Here is a 23,502-nt window from a genome sequence, read left to right as displayed (position 1 = left end):
TATCAACATGATAGGCAGACAGAGCAAAATGTAATTCCATAAGAGTCTTTGCTTTAAATCTATCATTTGTTTGAATAGAAAACACATTGAGAGATGCCAAAGGATGATCCAGCTTACTTGTATTCAAGTATGCTCTTTTACCATGCTTGCACATTTTGCAAGCCCACAAGGAAAATCTCAGTGGACCTTTAGACTCTCTGACCTGCAAATGGGAGTACTTCACTTTACTTTACATAAGTGTTGCTCACGTTCACACAGAGCAGCACCTTTAATTTAAATAAATGTGTGACCTCCCCTCTAATGAAAACTACACTATTAAACGCCTTTGGCCTTCCCAGTCTGATTATGTAATATTGATTCTCGTGTTTTGATGTGGATGAACTTCCCACTGGTCAGGATACAGGGGCATAACAACCCGATCACATTTACTGTTGCTGTGAGGATGACATGGATGCCAGCCCCCAGCACTTGCTTCGGATTCGACTCTTAAATGAAGAGAGTCAATTCCTGAAAACTGTTCTATGTTTCTGCTAATTTTTAAGGAACATATATTCTAGAAACTGGAGTTTGCATTACGTTTTGCTGCATCAGGTTTTTGTCTGTATAATGCAATACATTTGCATTCTTGTATTCTTTTTTTAGAGGTTGCACTTTGAATTGAGATACATTTTTAAACTTCAGTCGCTCCGCAGCCTTTTGTAAACATGATGGAACCTTTCAGCATTGTGTTTTTTTGAAGAAGATGGTGGTTGATGAGTCACAAGCTATGTATGTTTTTCCTGATGCTGGACCATGATTTGTATGCCCAAGATGCAAGGACAGAGGGAAATTAAATTTGATGTGCATGCTAGGCGAGATAGCAGGGCTATTTCATTTACTTCCTTGTACAATGAGTATGATAGCATTGCTAAGTAAATGCTCACAAGAGTAATGTATGAAGATATATGCAGCCTCAAGAAATTTGGAGAGATACCTCATTTGGGTAATTAACCTGCTGCATAAATCAGCATTTAACCTGAAAGTCAGTTTTAAGGTCAGGGTTAAGTGAGCTTGATAATATAATTGGTATTGGTAATTGTAGCACCTGTTATCTACAAATGCATCTTTTGTGGCTATAACCTAGGCAAAGTACACCATTTTTCGTCTAGCTTGGCATTGTCTATCTGCTCTTTTCTATGTATATCTCTCTGTAGACTGACACGGCTCATGAAATATCTTCAAAACCGATAACTCTGTACGGAAAGAGGAATCCTCTCAGGTTTACTATCACATTATTCGTTTTCATGATGAGATTCCTTTAGAGGTGTGTGCAGTTTACTAACTAGAGGTTGCATTGGGTGTAAAGAGATTTTAAGAACATATAAGCCGATTGTTGGTTGCAGTCTTAATGGCCTGAGTGGATCGTGATGAAAGAAAAAGTTTATCATCCATCCCTGGTCTCCAGATCTTGCCTTTCCCTGTGGTCCTGAGAAAGACTCCACAGTGTGATTATGTACACTCCCAGGGAATCCTGAAATCATAAGATATTACATTGAAAAACATTGACTTGCTGCTTGTGCTGTACATCAACAATACAGATAAATAAACAGTACAAGAGAGACAACAAATGCTTTTTGTAGGCAGAAATTAAATACTGTTATCCTCCCAAGTGCCATGCCGGATGTTTGTGAGGTTCAACAAGGGTATCGAAGGGCGTTACAATATCCCTTCACCAACTGTAAACCTATCCTATAGGTACTGACTGCTAGGGAGGACTATGTGTATGTGGGTGACTTGATAAAGTCACTTCGCCTGCATCAGCAGGAAGAGATTAGGGGACACTCGGACCTTGGGGGAGCAACCTGCTTTTTAATGGAATACCTTGAGGTGGTAAATGGGGAATCCCCCAGAGCACCCTCATTATTCCCTCCGATGGTAGCAAAGAGCAAGAATGCGTGTTCCTCTGCAAGATATTGTGAGAAACTTGGTTATTCTCACACCTAGGTCCCCTGGATCCTCTTCTCAGGTGGCCAGGGAAGGGCCACCACTCTTAGGTCCCGATCCTGGGGCTGGAGAAGTGAGGGAGGATCACCTGGGTGGAGGGTCCTTGGGAACTGTGAGTGTGGTACCCTTAGGAGAGACATGGTATCCCACATTATCATTTTGAGAATCAACCAAACCCTTCCCCAACCTTTATGGGATATTGTAAATCTGTTCCCCTCATTTCCCCACATACAACACTGGACAGTACTGGGACGAACAAGAGAAAACTAAGAGTAATGAACACTACACCCTTTCACCACTTAAGTACTAGGAAGAGAAAGATGATTATAAGGGTTAGGCATGTCCCTTTAATTATGGTCCGGCAAATCTCATTAGAGATCCACACCTGCAGCCTGTCAAGGGGCTGCAAGTGTATAAAGAGAGACTAGTGGAGCAGAACAGAGAGCAACTGGGAGTACTGTGTGGGAGAGACAAGCAGAGAATGTTGCTTCAGAGGAGGCAGCCGCAGTGGGACCGGACAAGGACCCAGAACCCCGGTAAATTACCCAGAAGACTTGCACAGCCAGTGGGCCTTGTAACTATTACAAGGCCAGTGGGCCTTGTAACTATTGAACGTTCCGGAGCCTCCGTGACAATGGATTGGCAGCAGGAGCTGCAAGAGATCACTAAGAAGGAAGGACGCCGTCCATGTCCGGAAAGGAGTATTTCGGTTGCCAGTGTGCAGAGAGGGACACGCGGCGAGCAGAGCTTGAGAGGGGGGTTTTCGGACTTCTACAGTGAAGAAGAAGCATAGGGAACCGCAGGAAGGAGACGCCACAAGCTGGTGAGTGTCGGGAAGGACGCTCGACCACCGGGGCGCTCCTACAAATGCATAGTGAATACTGAACCGAATGGATCTTTAAAATTCAGCGAAACCAATGCACATTGAATACCGATCTAAATGGAACTTTAAAGTTAAGCGGGATGAATGCTTATCGAATACTGAATTGAATGAAACACTGAAATTAAGCATTACATATACGTGTTGAATGGAATAAAAACCTTCATGTGCCAAGCAAATGAAGTGAATAATTAAAATGCCCATGTGAAAACGAATTACAGAAAAGGGCACAAGTGTGACAGTGAATCACAAGAAGGTGGGAGTGAGCAAAACACCCTTGAACTGAACTTTTATTTATGGTCTTGAGAACGAAGCCTCAAGGCCTCTTGTTTTCTGTGAACTATGTTGCTTGGAACTTGGGGAAGGGAACTCCCGGGGATTGGTTTTGAACTGTATCACCTTGAACTGAAGCAAGGTCATCTTGTGATTTTCTTTGTGGAACTTTCTTATTCTTCGGGAAGGTGAGCTGAAAGAAAGCTACAAGCTGGAAAGAAGCTCAGCACTTTAAATTGAATACTATTTCTTTTAATTTTGACATCCCTACACATTGGTTAGCTTTAGTTGTGAGGGCGAGTATAGATTTTGGTCACAGACAGACTTTTAAGTTGAACTCTTTGACTCAGACTTTCTTAGCTTTGTTCAGGTAGGGAAATCCCACCTCAGTATAGGGAAAGTTAGGCCTTCTACCATCCTGACATTTGATTTAATAAAGTATTTTACTTTGAATTTTAAGTCTGTTTTCTGTGCCTTGCTTCATGACGCCTTCACAATATTCAGTGAGTGCCCTGTAGCTGGTGTAGAAGGCCCCAAGATGAGAAGGGGGAAGAAGATCTGAGAGAACCATGCACAGCAATTTACATGCAGCTAGTGAGATGTAGAGCCTCTCGCCGAATAATCTGTGCATGGTTGGTGAGTCTTTGTGTGTAACTGGAGCGGCAGCTCCAAGTACATCTGTCGGTCAAAGCCCTTCATGGATGGTGAACCTGGTCTCAGAGGCAGCAAGAACAGAGACAGGATTCTAAGTGATTGTGTTTGGTGTGCAAACACGGACCGCTACTTACACTTACATGCACAGGGAGAGCCAGATCACTGTGAACCAGGCAGGAAGAATACCGGCAAGATATGCCACCGTGATTCCCCTGCCTGACTTGGACCTTTGACATGGTTGACTTGCGAAAGGGTTGAAGTCAGTATTGTACTACTCCCTGCACCTAGAATTAAGGAGGTGAGGTGTGACATCCCAAGCTGGAGGCTAGATAATGGGACTGGGATGGCGTGACTGCTGGTAACCCTCAACTCCTCGGTCATGCAAGCCCCAGAGGAATGAAATGTTGTTCCCACAGGCATCCCATCCCATCTTTAGCCTCATCTATGAAGCCATCCTCACTAATTGGAAGTCACTAAAACTGCCTGGCAAGTGTCCGTATGTTGATAAAGGTGCACAGTCTTGGTTTGGGAGAAAAGCTGCTTCTGCCCCAGCCTGGGTTTCCACGAATTGTGTGCTTTACTCAGTGAGACCTAGATTGTAGAGTAACAATGCAAGCACTGCCCACTGGTTGATCAGAATCCGGGGGTGGACAATGTGGCATTGTGACTGACTTTCCTTTATTACCAGCTGCAAACCTACGCTGGCCATAGGTCGAACACTGTGGCCCTATTTATAAAAGTAATTGTCAAAGTGAGCTCTTCAGGAAAGTTGTTACAAAACAAGGAAGTCCTCTGTCAAAAAGCCTACGTTAAACTAGATTCTGTCCCTACCACTTAAGGCAAAGCATAAAAATCAAACCGAGATACACTCAGGCCCTCGGCTCTTCCACATGAATGGTGGCTGGTTTCTGACTCCCTCGCAGGTATGTTTGCCTTCCTAGGGCTCATCACCCTTAATGCACAGTTGATCCAGTGGTCAGAAAGTCTTTTCAATTGTTCTTTCTCCAGCATAGTTCAGGCAAGTCTGATATGCGTCTTTTATCTGGTTCTAGTCCTGCCGCTGACCCCCTTCAGCTTTTCTGGGAGAGTGTTCTGGGTATCGTGTACCAGGAAGGATCTGGGGGTTCCCGCCCTCAAGGCAGTTCATTGCTTGTAGCCCACCTTGGATTTTTGGTTTCTTGCACAACATTTTAGGGTCTGGTATCTCTACCCTTCCTTTGGGTTTTATTGCTCTGACCTCAGCTAGGGTGTTCATCTCTCACCCTGCCTTGGTATATGGGTTCTTTCATCCCGCTTTGGGGTCTTATCTCACACACCATACCTTGGGGTTTCACTTCTCTCGGCCCGCATGACTATATAGTGCCAGATCTGTACCTCTCGTGCTGCTTTGATGCCTGGATTCTCTCACCACATTTTCAGGTCTTGTCTCTCTCACCACATTTTCAGGTCTTGTCTCGCTCACCCCGTCTTGGGCTTGTCCTTCTTTCATCCTACATGGGGTCTGAGTTCTCTCCTTCCGCCATGTAATCTTGTCTCGCTCACCCTACCTTGGGTTCTCCTTCTCTCACCCCACCATGGGGTCTTGTTCGGCACCTCCCCTCTCCCGGTTCCCCAGATCAACTGTATACCTCTGCTTTCTTGGAAGTGCTGCTCAGGAAAATCGGGGAGTTCGGCATCTGCGTTTCTGCTTCTGTGACGTGTTCTCACTGCTCTGAGTTGGGCAGAGCCAGCCGGTGGGCTGTCGGTGTGACTTCAGTGCTGGCCGCTCGGCACGCCGAATGTTCGTCGGTTTCGGCTTTGTGCGGTTCCTCTTGGACAGGCCATCCTAGCTCCTAGTTCAGCAAGGCTCTCAGCATTCCGCGGTCTCCACCATGGTCGAGCGTGCACTTTGCCTCTCCTGCCACACCTCCCAAGAGGAGGGCCCAGAATCTCTCCAACTCTGCAGTTGTCAGCCGTCTCTTTTCAATCCTGATTGGTGCTTTATCCTTCCTTTTGCATTGGAGTGGGACTTCCCACTGTTCTTTCATTCCCAACAAATAGTGTGCATACGGAGGGTCAGAAACCACGCCAGTCTTTCTTACAGGACTTTTTAAGTCCTCATATAGTGTAACCACCATGTAGCCAACAAAGATATTGGGGTCTTGGGAATTGGGAGAAACATTTATATCCCTGTCTAAGGCTAACCTGTCCTCAAAGGGGTGAGTCCTCCCCAGTGAGGTCTAGCTGCACTGTTCCTTTGCAGGTGTTAAGCTTAGAGGGCCGACCTCCCTAGTCCCAAAGGGGGTGACTCCCTCATGGGGAGGGGGGACGAATTCCCGGGATTCGCCATACTGCAGGAAGTCCATGGACCCTGCTCATTCACATTTGCAAAGTTCTGTGAATATCACCATCTAGAAAAGAAAAGTAGTGCGTTTTGATGATTTAGTGCACTGGAGGTGGCGGTTTCCTTCAAATAGTTACTGGGACAGGAACCGCAAGCCAAATAGTTCTAAAATAGCAGTCTTGAGTTTTCAGGATTAGGCATTGGAGAGAAGAGTGGACAAGGTGGAAGGGGTAAAAGGAGAAGTAAAGGAAGTGGACAGGCAGGAAAGTAAAGCAGAGGTGTCAGAAATGTCAGCGGTGCAAAAGGCAGACAGAGGTGCGATGGAGGCCTAGAAAAGGAAGGAGGAAAAGGACAAAGAGAATTTGCATGCGTGACGAGGAGGTGAAGGGGGAAAGCACAGACAAAGTTGAGGATGAGAGCATCAAGAAGGAGGAATCATTTTAAAAAACACAGCAAGAGGAAACACATCCAAACTCTGTCCTGAGGAGGATTGTGCAGTGGTGGAGGGCCAAGGGTGAAGGTGCTAATCTACACATTGAAGACCAGTCAATAGATTCTAACCCTACTACTAGGATGGGGCTAACAACCCCTGGGGTCTTACTATATTTGTGATTCTCTGAGCCTGCACCTGCCGGAAGACTTAGGCAACAAGATATCCCCACCTGCTGGTAGCAGCATCTAAGTGGATGAACTCCGGATGCTGACACCTTCCACAATGGTCAGAAAAGAAGTGTAGGAGACCATGAATCCTAGAGTAACTGTTTTCCTCCCAGGAGGTCGGCCTAATTTAGGGAACAGAAGCAAGGACGAAGGTCCATAGGCCTTAAGACTTCCTCAGTAAGATGGCAAAGCCCAAGTAAGACATTTTTATTGTTATTATTCTTATTGATGATTTATATGGGGCTACATGTCGGACTCCTGCTTGAATGGTGATCCAAACCATGTTTCATGGCATCCTCCTGTTTCCAAGGCTGGCGTGTTGCCCCTATGCTGTAAGGGTATAGAAGTATGTGACAGACCAAGAGGTGGCATAGTTTTGGCTATATACTTTTATTTTTATATACCACAAAGAAAATATATCTATCCCTAACTCTGAGGGGTCGCCCTGCCTCAAGCATAGTATAGCATATAGTAAGGAAGTGTAATAATGTCAGTCAAATAATATTCACTGTCCTTGTCCAAGACCCTACTTCTATCCCTTACACTTAAACCTAAGAAAGGTAAATAAGGTAAAGTCTTCCACCAGGAGAATGACTCCTATCTCCTTGTTTTCAGTGTGGATAAAAGTCCAAGAGAATGTCTCCTTTTTCCTGGTACAGTTCAAACACAAAAGATTTTCAACCAGGAGAATGCTTCCCTTCTGCTCGTACACTCAGAAAAGGTCTCTTTTCAAAAAGGCACAAGCCAGGGGTAATGACTCCCCTGACCGTTTATTGACTTCTATATTAGTTCAGCTTTCAGATTCTTTACCAGGAGAATGCCCCCTTCACCTGGTGTCTATGGATGTATCACAGTGTCCACACACTTTTGATGAGGGGGAATGACTCCCTTCGCCTGGTTCTTGATGTATGACATGTAATGTTCTTAACTCCATCCAGCTCATCAATTCCGATGGCCTCTGTTCACATGATTTTACAGTGTCCCAACACTTTATATGAGTTTTAGTGATGTCCCTCTGGTCACTGAATTGGGCAAAGTTTCCCTTATGCTGTATTACACTTTGCTTTGGGTTCCCGGCCCTTATTCAGGGTTCAGTGGTTTTCCTCTGACCACTTAGTTGAGGAAGTTCACCTCTGTTGCTTCTTTCAACTATTTTAGGGTCCCGGCCCCTTCTCTGGTGGTCAGTGGTTTCTCTCCACTGAGATGAGGAAGTACTCCTTGGATGCAGTCTTTAGTTGTTGTGGGGTCCCCAACCCTTCTCTGGTTGTCCGTGGTTTCTCTCTCTCCACTCAGGCGAGGAGGTTCTCTTCGGATGCACTCTCTATTCGTTATAGGGTCCACAACACTTTTTGGCCCACTTTCGGGCTCCTCCACGTTGATGGCTGGAAGCTGAGACTCAGAGACTCTTCCTGTTGGGAGCTGCTTGTATGGTGCAGGTTCTTCCAGGGACTAACGTCAGGTTTCGATGCGTCCCTGCATCGGTCGGCTCCCTGCAATCTCAGCGTGTCTGTGGGACCACACAGTCCACCTCCTTTGGGGAGGTCACTCCACTGCCTCAACTTCTTCCACCGGTCCTTGGATATGCTGCCTTCGAGCCTGCTGGAAATGCTCTCTGGTTCCCGCTCGCATCCTTCAGTCTCTGGTCTTCACCACTTCTGGACTCCTGTGTTTGGCAGCTTCCTCTCGTCTTGCTACTCTGGAGATGGCTTGACCCAGCTGGGCTTGACTGTTTGTATAGACCTTTGCCTTTTCTTATACTTTGGTTGTCAGCTCCTCCATGGCGGAAAGTCCTTTGTTCCTTTTGACATTTGCATCTTTATACCTCCTCGGGCCACCTCGTGCCAGTACTTTTCTTCTGTGATCGTCCTCTTCCTAGTCTTTTCTACCCGGGCTGTACTGAAGGTGTTACAATAGTACGAATATTTATCCTCAAGAAAGGGGTTGGTGATGGAAAAGGGGCCATAAAATGTTGGGCTGTTATGTCAACTGAGGACATGTAACCTAGGTGGTCGTACTTGTCCCCAGGTGGGGAGTTCCTGCTTTAAACCTCATCTAGGGGGACTCTTGGGTAGCGGCCTCACCTGCCTAGCCTCATGGAAAGGGGCACTCCCCTGGGGAGAAGTAGCTACACCTATTGAATCGTCACATACCCTAATTCCAGTTGTTTTTTGAGATACCTGAATAACCATGATACGTGAATTGACACATGATGTTGAGCCATCCATTTATCCTCTGGTTGTTGAACAAGGCCAAACCACATCGGGAGGACGTGAGTCCACAAGGCCAGGGCAAATCAGAACCTCAGAAGCCATGGATAGAACGGGTCAGCAAATCACCCTATTATCCTCATTATAAAAGGGTTCAGAAAGCGAATGATGTCGGGGAAAAGACAGCCTTCAAGTGTAGTACGATAGAGGAGTAGGAGCAGACAGGTGAAAAGGTTCAAGAGTAGGGTAAGGAGGGCAGACCAGATCCTTTGAACAGGAGGTTGCTTTTGATGGGGAACCACAGTTGTAAAGAGGCCAGACTAACACTCCGAGCTCTAGCAGGGAGACCTGGACCCAGAAGCTGACGGAAGCCAGACAGAGATTAGTAGAGGAGATGGTGAAATGAATCGGGGGCACTAAATGCCTTACATAGGTCAGAGAAAACAGGGTGCTATGTCCCCAGGACTAGAAAGTGAGACTGGGTTGAAGCTCAGACTAGAGTGGCAGCGGTTAGACCATCAACACAACCCCAGGAGCCTCCAAACATATCCACTGGAGGGATGAAGGTGAAGTCCTACTTGGAAGTGCCGACATAGGGGGAAGAATGCCTACCCAAGTTGACTCGGGAAGGCAAACAGATTTTTGGCGGATTGTTGAATGCAACGTGTCCAAGGCAAAGAACCAAGCAATGACCACAGTCTCAGCGGATCCCACCAATGATAAAGAAGTATGGAGGACTAAAACCCCCTGCAACTTAGTGATTTGGGCCTGGTTTTCTGTGTGATCACTCAGAAACCCTGCTTTTGAATGGATTGTGTCCTCATCTTAGATGTATTAGTCCAGCTTTAGCTGCTTCGGAATTTTTTTCTCGGCAGAGGGCGCTGTGCGTCAATGTCGTCGAGTCGAAGTCCCTCGAAGGCCTCCGTCGAGGGTGACGTCATTGGGTCTACAAGTAGCAGGCGCGGCACCCGTTGGCCTCAGTTCCGTTTTTTGGAGAGCCATAATGACGGTTTTCTCCCCCTCCTCCAATTTTGGGAAAGATGTGTGCTCCAGAAGGCGTGTCGGTTCCTGGTCACCTGAATTGAATTTTTTTTTCTCACTACAGCTACCAGAGTCCTTAGAGACTGAAAGAGAAACTAAATTGGTAATATCTGAAAAGCAACACAGCCTCCCTGATGATTGATTGTGACAAGAAAGTGCTTGGTGGAGACGATCTAAAGAATAACTGAATTGCAGCACTTGGGATTCAACCCTGTTAATACTTGGACATTTTTGGGATTTTTGCAACAGGTATATTTTGACTGGGAACTGGAGTGCGCGCCTCGCCATCCTCACTTTTCCACAGTACGTGTTGCTTCGGAGACTCAGCGCACCTCGATAGTTCTGTGACACAGTTATTGTGAAGAAGCTATTGAGATGTCCTCATCGCCGACCGAGACTATCCCGCGTTCGGGGTTCAAGAAATGTAAAACCTGCGGTTCCAAAATGTCCATCACGGACCCGCACCGAGAATGTCTGTGGTGCCTCAGCGAAAACCAGGACATGGAGGCCTGTACGAAGTATTGCCCGTCAAGTATCAGGCAATGACGGGCAAGGCCTTGTGAGAGAGGAAAGGAAAGCTAGAGGTAGGTCGAAAACCCGAAAAGCCTCAAGCGTCGAGTCGAGATCCCATGAGGAGTAATCTCATAGGTCTTGGTCCCGAAGTGGTTCCCACCACTCTTCGTCTTCGATGGAAAAGTCTAAAAAGAGAGGGCACCGGTCCCCTTCCACCTTGTCTTCTGACGAATCCCCCAAGAAAATGAAATGCCCCACAAAACATTCTTCCTCTGAAGAATGGGAAGCATTTAGAGTTAAAATGAAAGACTAAGCCTTGGTCCGTGCCTTCCTCAGAAGCCGGCCGAGAGCGTTACCGTTCCGACACTCGCGTGCCCTTGAGCCCGGGTGATCGAAGGAGGAAAGATCGGGAACCTTCCAGGACCCCGAGTGATAAAGATCGGTCGAGTCGACTACTCAAGGTCATTGACGCCGCCCGGAACCCGACACACCTCGAAGGACGAGCCTTCGAAGAGCGCCTCGACGCCCTCAAAGCCAGCTCCGTCGACGACTGCTATTTCGTCGATGCCATCAACGCCTTTGTCGACGTCGACCCCAAAGCCCTCGGTGCCAAAAGCTCCAGTTCAGCCAGAAACTGACAAAATAGCAGCAAAAGAAAAAGCTGCAAAGACTACAAAACCTTCAGCCTCCACTGTAACAGTTCCTCCAGAAAACATTTATAAACCTCTACCAAGGAAAGAATATTTTAAATCCTTGACTTCAATTTTTGAAGAACAAGAAAGGTCTGAGGAGGAGGATGTTCCTTTTGGCCTAGAGTATGGAACTCCTAATGTCACAGAATGTCTAATTTCTGAGGAAAGTAGAATGAGGGATTTATTGGAAACCTTGTATAACGCAAGTGGAGTTGATACATCACCTGAGACAGAAGTTGGCAGACCAGAACCAGGGGAACAAGCCAGTCCCTCATACAGACAACTGAAGACAAAGGTGGTGGATTATTTAGGATGGTCTAGACCACCAACTCAGTTCATCCAGAATGGCCTGATTGACATATTGGATCATGGCCCCACCGAAGATCCGATTTTACCCTTCCCTGTAGCCTTACAAAATAGGGTGGGCAAAAATTGGGCGCCCCAGACTCAATTCCTCCTGTGAATAAGTCCCTCACTTCAAAATACCGCCCTTCCATTAGCGACCCCGGATATCTGTCCAGACACCCTACTCCTGGTGGCGTACCCTTCCATCCCTCCGGATAGGGACGACAAGCGTGTGGATGGTTGGGCACGCAAGGTATTTTCAGCTGTGACTATGGCATTCAAATCGACCAACTCCACATGTGCCTTGGCAAAATTTTCGTACACTCTGTGGGAGTGCATTGCAATGGCGGCGGAGCACATACCAGAAGGGGAAGAAAGAGAAGGATTCCTAGCCATCGTTAGAGATGGAAAGGAGGCCATGCAGGAATCATTTCAGTCTGGATTGGACACTGCAGATAGCGTGAGCAGGTCCACGGCCACTAGCACAGTAATACGCAGTAATTGCGTGGTTGCGAAAGTCGGGTTTTGCACCAGACGTGCAAAATCGTTTTTTGAACATGCCTTTTGACAGGTCTCACCTTTTCGGCAACAAGGCCGACGAGAGCCTTGAGAGGTTGCAGACTTTGAAAGCAGCAGCCAAATCTTTAGGAGCTGCTATTAGGCAACCTCAGCCTTTTCGTGCATCAGGACAATCTTGGAGGGGACGATCCTATTATTATTACTCCTCATATGGAAAGGCGAGAGGAATGGCCAGTCAAAGAGGCCAGAGAAAAACCACTTGTGGTGGACGAGGTAAACGTGCTAAGTCAGCCCCAGCTGCAGCCTCTTTACCATCAGCAGCTGCAGAAACTGCCACAAAACCACTTTGAGGACTTGCATCACAAGACACCTGTAGGAGGCAAGCTGTCACAGCATCTGCAAGAATGGCGAGCCATTAGTTCAGATGTTTGGGCTCTGGAAATAATAGCACAAGGCTACTGCCTTCCTTTTCTAATGCAACCTCAAAGCAATCCACTGGGGAGACTCTTTGAAGCTTCCAGGCCCGCTCCTACAGTAGGAAGTTTTAACCCTGCTAGAGAAAGGTGCTATATAACCAGTACCTGTAGCGCAGAGGAACAAGGGATGGTGGTACTCATATTTTTTGATCCTCAAAAAGGACGGAGGACAGAGATCCATCTTGGACTTAAGAGGCTTGAATAAGCTCCTCAGGAAGGACAAGTTCAAGATGGTTACTCTTTCTCAGATCCTTCAGGCCCTTCAACTTCAGGATTGGTTGATGTCATTGGCCCTTCAGGATGCTTATTTTCATGTGCCAATCCATCTCAAGCACAGAAAATACCTGAGGTTTGCAGTTGGCAGCTCGCATTATCATTTTCGAGTCCTACCATTTGGGTTCACCTCCGCCCCGAGGGTCTTCACCAAGTTGATGGCAGTGGTGGCAGCGCACCTCAGGAGAGGGGGGATTTACGTTTACCCCTACCTGGACGATTGGTTGATCAGGGCGCGTTCTGCCGAGCAAGCCCTGAATCATCTGACAGTCACCTGCCACTTCCTCCAGACTGGGTTTTTCCCTCAATTTCAAGAAGTCACAAATGACACCTTCCCAACAGCTCCAGTGCATAGGGGGGCTGTATTAGACACATCCTTGGGAAAGGGCTCGCCTCCCAAGTCGAGGGCTCAAGACATTCTTCAGATGGTTTCCAAATTCCAAAATGGCCAAAATCTCCAGGCCTACGACTTGGCTCATGGCATCCTGCATTTTTTTTTATTTGTACATGGTTTATTCACACCTTTACAAAACATCAAAACAATCATTTAAAAAAGGACAAAAAAAGAAAGATATTTTTCACATTATACACAAACAACTCTAAAATCTATACGGGCAGAATGGAGTTTAGCCGATATGCAGAAAAAGAGAACAAGATATAACATATAATATCCATTGTGCTCAAACATTGCTTTAACAATTTCATATTCCTGACAGGATAACAAAGATAGCTCTTTGTAATTATAAATTTAAGCTTTTAATAAATCCAGATAGGGCCATGCCCTCATGAGTGGTTTGGATATTCAAGCATCTTTTCCATGCCCACTCATCCTCAAACATAATGTAGTTGATTTTTAGAGGTTCGAGATATTTTACCCTAAGTGGGTGGAGGATCACACATTCCATAACCAAATGTTTTAAAGACTCCTCATTGGCCAGGTAGAACCTGCATCTAGCAAGATCTGCAGGGATCACCCCTCTTCTGTTCAAGATGTCTCTAGTAGGAAGGACATTCCATCTAGCTCTAAGGACAATACCTCGATATAATCTATCTGGAAATTGTAGAATAACCTTCGTGGAAGATCCATGGGCTCGATGTTCATGATTCAAATGCACCAATGAAGGACAAGAATGAAATGTATCTACAGTTTCCCACCAATCAAGATTGAATAATGCACGCTTTACAGACATGGGATTGCAGATCAAGGTCTCAGTAGACATTGCAATCTTTTCTAAAATGGCCTCTGATCAGTCCCTAAGGAAATCAATGTGCTCAAGTAATCTAGGTTTCTGTCTAGTAGGTGGTACAATGTGTTTGGCGCTCCAGTTTTAATTTTTGAGTACAGCGATATACAGGCCCACTGTACCCGAGCCCACATTGATACAACACCCAATTCGAACCGAATTGCAGAGATTGGGATTGCATTTGGCATACCTAGCAGTCTTCTCCAAATACGGCCCTCGATGCAATTCAGTGAATCGCTCACTCTCTCTGGCCATAAATTAGTTTAGGTATAATTTTCCTCTCATAAAATATCAGAGCAGGCTTCAGAAAAAATTTACCAAACTTTCGGTCGATCCTGACCACCTGTGCTTCTAACAATTTTGCCTTATGTAAGATAGATTCGATTGAAACCTTAGAGCCAGGGTAGGCAGAGATATATTTTTTTTTTAAAAAAATGTTATTGGTTTCAATTCAAACCTTTAAAATATTACACAAAACACACAACAGAAAACACAACGAATAGCCCTCCCATCCCATCATTCAATGATATTGCAGCCACCCAATGGTAAATGTCTTTCTTCCCTCCACTTAAATTTAATCACACTGAAATTGCTCACACAAGTTTAACCTGGCTTCAGTTATAGCTAAAAAGGATGTTAGAGGCATTATTAGTTTCATGTCCATGCCATTACACATTAACAACCACCATTCTTCCGCACACAAAGAAGGATGTTCTTCGCTCCATCTTCCCAAATGAATTGATCACGTGTCTTTCAGTTTCTGGCAGAACAACACCAAATGTTTGAGTGATTCAACTTCGCTGTCACAAAGTCGGCAAAAAAGGTTCAAGCCTACATTACATACCCATGTACTAGTCCGCTCTTTGGTTTTCAGAGCATTTAAGCTAAACAGCATGAAAAGGCTTCATGCTTTGGGATTCGGAAACAAATGTAAGTATTTTTGTAGGACATTGAAACCTTTTGCCTCAACGGATGAATTTTCCATCACTCTAGCAGAAGATCTCTTAGTACACGTGGACTCCCAGTCGGCTCGCCAGATCTTCAATTTCGCTGCCGTGGGATTGAAGTGAAGAGTTTCCACGCTGATATCGTACTCAAGTAATAGCTTTTCACAGCATTTTGCCCACAGAGAGACAATGTCCGTTCTATTAGAGGGAACAGCATGAAGAATTTGGAATTGAAAGATTTTCTCACTCGCTTGTGATTTTCGAAATAGTGCCAGAAAATTCCAACTGATCAGAGCGTGCAAAGAAATTAGAGCCAATTCGTATCTTATACACTCAGTCGGTATGCCAATTGGTAAACTTAAGGCTTTAAACCAGAAAGTATTCTCTAACGATGCCCAGTGATTGTACGAGCAGACCAAGGCGGTCTCTGCTCCATACATTAGAATAGGCGACACGTTATGTTCGTAAAAAATTCTCAAAGGTCGCATTGAGAATTTTCTGAACCTTCTGTGCAAAAGTAGAGCCTGACATGCCAATTGACCACATTTTCTCTTTGACTCTAGAATCCATGGGCCATCACAAATGCTGGAATTCAGCGTCATGCCCAGGTACTTTACACTTTTTGAAATGCGTAAAGAATCGTGGCCTAGCTTCCATACAAACTTTGGAACTTTTGCATGTTGTAAAGCACTTAAATTGTTGAACACCAAGATTTCGCTTTTAGCTGCATTCATTTTCAGCTTGTTCAGGGTCACATAATTTTGGACGGCCTCAAGTTTGCGTTGTAAGCCAATCGGGGTTACATCCAAGATGACCAAATCATCCATGTAAAGTATCCAACTGACATGTGACAGATGGAGTTTAGGTGGAAATGCTCGCACTAAATTTATTGCAGCACCAATGTCTGAAATAAAAAGACTGAAGATTGCAGCTGCCAGCGGGCAACCCTGTTTCACCTGCTTGTGCGTCTTAATCGTGGTAGACAGGTTACCTATTTGATCTAAGCATTTTGTGATTGAAGTGTCCGTGTGCAATTCTTTGAAAGCCTCTAACAGTCCAGCCGGGCAACCCCACATGCTCAGCTTTTGCCAGAGTAGCTCCCGATCAATCATGTTGAATGCACATGAGAAGTCAACAAAAGCAAGATATACTTTTGTGTTCGTGCGTAATGCTTCCATCTTCAGAAGATTCAAGATTAGCAAGTTCAGAGAGAATCCGACGTTTTTCACAAAACCCGCTTGTCTTTCATCAACTCAATTTGCTAATTGGGCCCAATTGATCAGTTTTATTTGGAGCACAGAGGCATACATCTTTCCCAAAACATCCAGCAATGCCACAGGTCGATAATTTTTAGGGGAGGTTCTGTCGCCTTTCTTAAAAACTGGGACAATTATCCCAGTTTTCCATGAAGCGGGCGTCTGTTGGTGAAGATTAATTCTCTCGAATAAATCGAAGCACAAATCCGCCCAGAGATCAGGGAACTGTTTGATGGTGAAATTCGTCAGCCCATCGGGTCCGGGTGCCCTGGAGTTTTTAGCTTTCGTAATGATGTCTCGAATTTCTTCTTTCAAGAATGTTAGGTCCCACGGTGTTACCTCCTGCACTGATGTTAAAGTGCTGACCTTGTTTTTACTGTGTAATGTCTTGAAATGAGACACCCACTCCAGCTCTGTCACCAGGCAATCTTGTAAAGCACTCTGCCGCGTTTCCATATTATTTATAATTCGCCAAAACTCCCCACTGTTCTTATTTTTTAGGGTCTTCAACATGGCCTCAGCGTCTTGCTGTTGCAGAAGGTATTTGTGGCTCTTTATCCAGTTCTTATAGGATTGTTTAGACACTCGGTTTCTTGACAGTCTTTCACCCGGTGGCCCTTGATTATTTCTACGAATCTCGGCACGCATCACCCCCTTACGCTGCATCACCTTCAGATCGAAACAATGAGTCTTTCGAAACGACAATGGTTTTAAACCTGTGTTTTTTTGCTTTAAATTGGGATAATAATGAGGCATATTCAACCTCCTTAGGTTTGGTCTTAAATTGATTACAGAGATGAGACACCTCATGTTCATCCAGCCTCAGCCTCGGTCTTAGTCGATTCGCCTCGACCTGAACCTTCGTTGACCATTTTCGACCTGGGTCAATTTCGGATGCTAGAAATTTCAATTGCAGCATTTCGTGATCACTATTCTTCATGACAGGAACTTTCAAAGATTTTACGCCGCATGCAGAGAGTCAGATGTAAAGTTGTAGTCAATAGTTGAAAATTGGTCATCACGTTGCCATGTTGACTTCGCCGGGATATCGCCTTGAGTACAGCCATTTAACATTGATGGGCCTTGTGCATTTAGTTCTTCTGACCAGTCTTTCGCTAGTTGCTCTTTGTCTGGTTTCTGGACTTGAAAAGATCGATATTCAAATCACTGCATACTATTATTCCGTCCCCCTTTTTCGATTCAAGCAAGTTCTCGATAATCATTGTTACTTGGTCAATGAAAGGGTAAGTCCCTGTACAACAGTGATTCCAATACAGGTTTATCACCTGAATCACATCTACATCGTTTTTCAGGAGATTGATCTTACCTATCTCTGAGACTTGAATGTACGGCGTGTAGTTGGTAGATTTTATTAGGCGATAGCCTGAAGAGCGCTTGATCATAGTTAGAAGGCCCGCCGTCGGCCGGCCCTTCTCTGCCTAATTTGCCGGATTCAGGACACATTCAAAATCTGAGGTAACCGGAATCTCACTCATCCATGTTTCCTGGAGACAAACTAGCTGAGAATCTTGTAGCCAGTCATTATTTAGCAAGTGGAGAAAGCCACACGTGTTCCATGAGGCAAAAGTGCAAACTTGCACGGCTCTATCCATCGGGCATTAGCTTCGGGGTTTGTCATTCAACACTTTCGCGAGCCATTTCCAGTCGCGATTGTTTTCCTTAGATATAGGACTGCTTAACAAAACAGACGCACTGTCGTCCACTGATCTGCAATTGTTTATGGTGATACGAATTTTGTCCATTGGACTGGATCTCAGAACAGAAGCCGGCTCGACAAACGTAACCCTATGAGTGTCAGATGGAATTGGCCCAGCTTGTTGTACAGGCTCACTCATTAAGTTCTGAACTGTTGGCGTCTGGACCACCAGAGAGATTTGCTGTTTCATCGCTGGTGTGCCTAATTTGGTCTCCTGTGTGGCTGAAACTGCCAATATTGTAGACTCGTTCTCTGGAATTGTATTGCATGCATTATCCATTATTTTAAAAATGTCAAATCCCAAAGACAAAATGTCTTCCCCGGCTTCAATGATTGTGTTTGCAATTATGTTGGATTCAACGTGCAGAACCACCTTGTCATTGCAAGTTTCATCAGGGAATTCGACAATTTTTATGTCCTGGAACCCAGTGCTCGTAGACGTGGAATGTGATGAAGCAATCTTAATACATTTATTCGATTCAAAATTAACTTGTCGCGTGACTCTAACCTCTCCAACATCAATTTGACCAGCAAGGTGTAATCCAAAGGTCGGACTGTCTCGTGCCCCTTACTACTTTTCTGCCTCTTACCCGATACATTCAGCTGTTGATTCTACTCTTTCTGTGAGTCAGATGAAACAGTGGGCAGAGTTGCAGAACTTGGATCGATACTGTCTCTTTCCAAGCTGGGGGCATTATTGGGCAAATGGCTTGCCCTCCAAATTTCCGGTTGCTTCATTTGTAGATTAGCCGTTAACCGCTCTCTTTTTTTCTGCAGAGTAGAAAACACAGCGCTCACAGGCAGAGTCCCTTTTAGCTGGTGTTACAGCAATCAGGATTATGGAACAGGTTCTGCCCCCATTAGGAACTGCAGATTTGTTTTGTTGATCACGTATATTAAGGGGCTGATTCTTTTCAGCATCCATCCAAACGTCTTCTTAACCCCTTGCGGGGTTAGCCTCCCTCTGTGTTTTGGGCAAAGCCGTTGCTCCTGTCATGTTAGACTCATCGGCTTGTCTCGTAGCTGGTATGCTTTCTCTGCAGTCAAAGTCCTCATAAACAGACAGTTCCATAAGCTCATCTTGGTCTGCCTTTGAGGCATCGTCAGTCTGGCATGCTCCTGTAACGCTCACCTGATTCCCACGGAGGCGCTGGTCCTGGCTGAACTGTTATAGTCTCTTCAATTGAGAAGCGTAGAGCTCGGATGACTCTCTGGACTGGGCTTCCTCTTATTGACCGTCTGGCTTGCAGGGTAAGGTTTCTGCAGGCGGAAGAAGAAAGGGTTAATGACCGTTTGGCTGGACTTCCTCCTCACTAATCGCCAACTCTCCGAAAGTCCAATGTCCTGGTGAGCTCTCACCTTAGGCGTATAAATGCTGGGCTCTCCATCCTGCGACTTATGCAGGGGTGCGTGGGTTCCAGTTACGTCACTGGAGGTCCTCAAAGTCTTTTGTGGCCTTAGAAGTGACACAGGTGCTGAGATGCCAAAAGGTGATGCCGCCGTTACTGCACGAGCGGATGCCAGTAGGTATAAAGAGTTTATAGTCTTGAAGAGATGGGCACCTTTAATGAAGTCTTTGCATTGTCTTTTTCAGGTGCCTGGATGCTGAGGGCGTGGTCACTGAGAGCACGACACGTGCGGTTGTACGTAGGTATGGGAATTTCAATGACACCTCAATAATGTCCCTTGTTTTCTGTTTTCAGGTCTTGAGATGTTGCGGGCGTTGTTCGTCTGTTGCCGTTGCACGTGCGAAGTACGTGAGTATAATGATCTGTGACCTTATTATAGCACCTCTAACAATGTTCTTTTCTTATTTGCAGGTGTCGGGACCTTGCGGGCGTTTTCCCAGTCGCGGATGCACGTGGGGAAACACGTAAGTGTTAGGCTTTCTTGCAGTCTTTAATGGCACTTAAATAATGTCTTTTCTTGTTTTCAGGTGCCGGGCTGCTGCGGTTGAAGAGATCGTAGTACGCGCCCAAAAGCAGGTAAGAAAAGTAAATGCGGCCGCCTTCACCCGATTCCTACTTAACAATGTTCTTTGTCTTTACAGGTGCCGTTAGGCTGCTGAAGAGAAGGCCGCGAAGAATCCGTGAAAGCACAGATGGATCTGGTAAGCGAGCGCGGCTGCGAACGTGTTGCAATTTGCTAACCTTATGTTTCTTTTGCTTGTAGATTCTGCAGGTGTCTGAATTCCTGGATGGTAAGTATAGTTCTCGTGTCTTTCTTCCACAGGTTGCTGAGCTGAAGCTGGAGATGTCACTGGAATGCTGGAGCTGACTCGGTGAGCATCCTGCTGCAGATGCAGAATAACGCGAAGCACGTTTTCCCAATCGGGTGTGGTTTAAATAGTGTTGGAGTGATTGGATGTCTTCTTCCTCAGCCTCGCCCAGGTAAAAGAGTTCCTGTGTTCCAGAGCTAAGGAGTGGCACCAGCCCCACCCAGGTAAGAAAGTAGTCCCAGTTCAGGGAATAGTTCCTCCCAGCAGAAGGCTGGGGACTTCATCCTGCCAGCATTTGCAAAGGTGAGTATGCAGCATGGTCTGCTACAGGTAGGTCCACCCAAGCACCTTTGCAAGAATTATGAGCCCGGCGCCCCTGGCGCCGGGACTGAGGTTCCTTATGAGCCTGGCGCCAGAGGCGCCAGGACATGGTCCAAAGGGCCCCAATAGGGGTTTGCTGGAGCCGGGGACGAGGGTCGTGAGCCTGCTTCCGGGGATGCTGGGCTTGACTTGGCTTCTCGGGAGCAGTGCTCATGACAGCTCCCTCTTGAAGAGAGCTGACCGTTGGAACAACAGGCAGCTTGTTACTTTCCTTTGTTGTTGCACGTGATTGCAACTGTGTATTGATTGCTTTATCGACAATCTGTAGCATGTTAATATTTCTTAAAAATTTACGGGCTCCTCTTTGATGATTCTTCTTTCGCCCTGGCAGTTTTTTTTGCTTCTTAGCTTGCAGTGGTTGTAGTTTCTTAATTTCCGCATTTTTAGTTCGGCAACTTCAGAGCCACTATAAATGGGAAACAAACTGACTTTGCAACGTCAACAACCACAGCTTTATTGACAGTGACCACTTCGGGAACTGATGTTTGAGGGACCGAACCGGTCACAGTTTGAACATCCAGGTGTGCAAGGTTTGCTAAGCTTCTAGATTGGAGCAAAGCCATGTTAAATGAAGTTTCTGCTAGGGTTTCCAGTATGATAATCTCACAGGGTACGTTCCCGGTGCTTAGGGGTCCTGACAAATCAACTGCCAGGGACAGATTTGTACTTCTACTTCGGGCTCAGTAGGGCGTTTGGGTGCCGATAGAGTGCTTTCCAGGACACTGGTCATCTGGCCACGGTTGCGTATGGGTAGAGTTGGCTGAACTTTTACTGCTTCCTCCTCTGCTACCGCTGCACTAGGTGGCAAGAGAGACAATACCATCGGCTCCAGCAGAGGCTCAATTGATGGTATATGAGGAGTGTTTAAAGATCCAGACTGCTCACATCCTCCTGTTCCCATATGGGATTTGCGGAAGAGGGCCAGTGCCTCCTTTACCACTTCAGCAAAAAGCTTTTTGTCGATCGTGTCATTGCGTTTTAGATCATTTGCAGAGGCGAGGGCTGCCAACAGTTTGTGTTATTTCGTCTTGTTTGTTACAATGCACACTGTGCAGTTCCTCTAAATGCAGTAGTTTTGAGTTCATTAAGGCAACTAATGTAGTTACATCCTTCATGTTGTCATTTATCGCCTCATAAAGTTTCGTAAAGGGTGCCAGTGAGATTCCCATTGCAGAAGTCAAGGACACTTGCAAATCATTTATAGGCACATGCGCACATGGGGCGACACAAGCACCCTTATCATTTCTTGGTACATCAGTTGCATGTACCGCATGACCCGTGGCCGTACATGCTCTTCGAACTTTAGGGAAAGGGTGATCCAAAAAGGATGAGTCCCTAGATGACGTCTTGTCTGATGTATCGTTGGTGTTTAAGTGCTGAAGCAATTTTTTTGGCCGGCAAACACTCGAGCAACGATTTACAGTGGAATAAGATACCAACCTTTTCTGTGATTCCAGCACATTTCCAACAGATGCTAGGGATGAATCCCCAGTGGACATACAATTTCTTTTCAGAGACATTTTTGTCATCACATCATGTTCAGGAATGGGCACTTTAATCTGTTTAAAAGTGTACTTTGTTTATCTCAATTATATTTTGTAAGACAATTGATACAACTTCCAACGAATTTCTTCTATCGGGATAAGAGAAACCCACTAATTCATCAACCTGCCAAGCGCCGCTTAGCAGTGCAGATAACTCCCGACTGGTTGCTACATGGTCATTGAGGGTCAATCCGTTTGGGACTGTACAAACATCCAAAGTCATGTTGTTGCAGCTCATAAAACTTTTCTGAAGTGAGAGCAACTGGACTTGATGCCAAATAAGCTTTGTTGCTTACCTCACACTCTTCCCTTTGGAGCTCTTTGGCCATCGTCTCCACCCGCGGGATCGATTGCACGGTCCGCGGTCCGGGGCTGAGGACGACTCACCACACGTCCATCCGAACCACCGCCCACCAGATCCAGCCTCACCCGCACCACGGCGACTCCTTCGCTGGCATCCCGCGAATAGGTTGCCTTCAAGTCCCGCCCTTCTGGGTCATCCGCCGCGACAACAGACCCAGTCGCCATTGGGGAACGAGGGGCTGCCGCACATGCCATGGATCGCAAAGACTGGACAGAGGCCCTCGAGGGCCCCTCGCCTCCATGCGACCCGGCCGCCCCTGCACCATCCAGCTCCACTAGCTCCACCAGCGGGCGGTCACCCGCCTCCACACTAAGTCCGACCGTAGCAGCAGCATCGAACATGCAGGGGGCTATTGGGGGCAGGTAGGGCATTGAAGAGCACGGTTGCAGTGTCTTGCCATTGGGATCCATACCGGGGGTTACCTGAGGTAATGAGTCATCTAGGACAAATACCACAGTTCCTGTTGACTCACTCGCCTTTCGTCTCAGGTGTGTATAAGTCCTTGGTTACAGAGGCACACGAAAAGTAGTGGCTCACATGTTGTTGTCTGGAGCGTTTTACCATCCGCTCATCTTGCCTACCGGAGCGTTTTATTTGGGCTCTGGTCCTTGGTGATGACATAATGGGATCCATTTCGCCAGTCCTCATTGGAGTGTAAACTCCTCACTGGCGCTGAACGCCACTCGCTCCTTGCTCCTCAGGGCTTACGCCGCAAGGGCGTAGGAGGCAGCCTTTTATGGGCTGACTCACTGGGAGTCTTAAAGGCACACGCACTTCCAGGTACCACAAACTGGAACACAGGAAAACACAGGAAACTCACTGGTAGAGGTTTGGAGGGTAAGCATAGACCTCCACTCGCCACAGCCAAACAGTGTCTCCTCGCCCTTGCTCCTCAGGGCTTACGCCGCAAGGGCGTAGGAGGCGGCCTTTTATGGGCTGACTCACTGGGAGTTTTAAAAGCACACCTGAAGGTACCACAAACTGGAACACAG

General features: G+C 46.3%; 1 protein-coding gene across 13 annotated transcripts in view; it reads left to right on the top strand.

The window, feature by feature from the left end:
• Nucleotides 1–23,502, top strand: part of SNX14 (sorting nexin 14) — a 2,214,134-nt gene that overhangs the window by 1,774,716 nt on the left and 415,916 nt on the right. The gene's annotated exons all lie outside the window — the stretch shown is intronic.

Source organism: Ambystoma mexicanum, chromosome 4p (genome assembly GCF_040938575.1).
Source record: "Ambystoma mexicanum isolate Mex_15411 chromosome 4p, UKY_AmexF1_1, whole genome shotgun sequence".
NCBI lineage: Eukaryota > Metazoa > Chordata > Amphibia > Caudata > Ambystomatidae > Ambystoma > Ambystoma mexicanum.
The sequence above is the reverse complement of the archived record's forward strand: the minus strand, read 5'-3'. Positions and strand labels throughout refer to the sequence as shown.